At 41.0% G+C, this 1,291-nt stretch overlaps 1 pseudogene; it reads left to right on the top strand.

Annotated features, from left to right (window-relative positions):
- Window positions 1-355: 355 nt before the first annotated feature.
- On the top strand, window positions 356-979 carry LOC149238826 (small ribosomal subunit protein uS9-like; annotated as a pseudogene).
- The last annotated feature ends 312 nt before the right edge of the window (window positions 980-1,291 follow it).

Below are 1,291 nucleotides of genomic sequence, written 5' to 3'. Positions count from 1 at the left end.
TCAAAACAATTTAAAATGCTTTCAAAATGATTTAAACGTTTTAAAAACAATTTAAAATGCTTTAAAAACGATTTAAAATGTTTTTGAAACAATTTAGAGAGTTTTAAAAACACTTTAAAATAGTTCAAAATAATTTAAAAACAATTTAAAACACTTTAAAATGTTTTTAAAACAATTTTAAATTCTTTTAAAATGATTTAACAACAATTTAAAAATATTTAAAGTACTTTAAAATGTTTTTAAAATGCTTTCAAAATAGTTTAAAACGCTTTCAAAACAATTTAAAATGATTTGAAAAAGTTTTGTAATCGACCATCGGGTTTCAGTGCAGAAAACCCTGATCATCTATCAAACAATGGCGGCAGTGGATTCTGTCCAGTGCTTCGGATGAAAGAAGACGGTCGTTGTTGTTACACACTGCAAGCAAGGGCGAGGTTTGATTAAGATCAATGGATGCCCTATTGAGCTAATCGAGCCGAAGATTCTCCGCTACAAGGCTTTCGAACCCATTCTTCTGCTGGGCCGCCACCGCTTCGCCGGCGTCGATATGAGAATCAGGGTAAAAGGTGGAGGACACACATTGCAGATCTATGCTATTCGACAGAGCATAGCCAAGGCCCTGGTCGCCTTCTACCAAAAATACGTAGACGAGCAGTCAAAGCAGGAGATCAAAGATATTCTCATCAGGTACGACAAGACTCTGCTCGTGGCCGATCCCAGGTGCTGCGAACCCAAGAAGTTTGGAGGTCTTGGAAATGGGTATCACCCCACCGACACTGCAGCAAGGTCACTGCACAGATCTAGATTGGGCGTCCTGACCATGGATGGCAGTCAGTTGCTCAGATCTGTTTTTGAACCAACAGATCAGAAGCCCAGAAGAACAAGAAGCCTTAAAAAAACCCCACTCTGTGGGCATGAAACCGTCAGGCGGCAACCTCAGACGGGCACAAATCTGAAGCAGCTTCCTCTCTTGAACTAGCCAGGTCTGCCTGAAGAAACACATGCATTTCAGATCCAAGTCAATCTCTTGGGCAAAACAACAATGCAATGGGTACGCGCAACAGATCTCGTGTAGGATCTTTTGCAAAAACTCGAACACCGGCTGGGGATCCCCTCCTCTTACCTCAGACTGCTATATAAGGGTAAGCAACTTATGAATCCCCTTCCTATCTCCTCTTACAGTATTCATAAGGACGCTTCTATTGTGGCTACCTTTCTTTTAAGAGGTGGTTCTTTTAGGCAGACCTCCTCTGCCCCTTCTTTCTCTTATAAAGATGCAGTCCGCAAAGAC

The sequence above is a fragment of the Pinus tabuliformis genome, chromosome 8 (genome assembly GCF_031772625.1).
Source record: "Pinus tabuliformis cultivar Carrire ecotype Pingquan chromosome 8, CPIR1, whole genome shotgun sequence".
NCBI lineage: Eukaryota > Viridiplantae > Streptophyta > Pinopsida > Pinales > Pinaceae > Pinus > Pinus tabuliformis.
The sequence above is the reverse complement of the archived record's forward strand: the minus strand, read 5'-3'. Positions and strand labels throughout refer to the sequence as shown.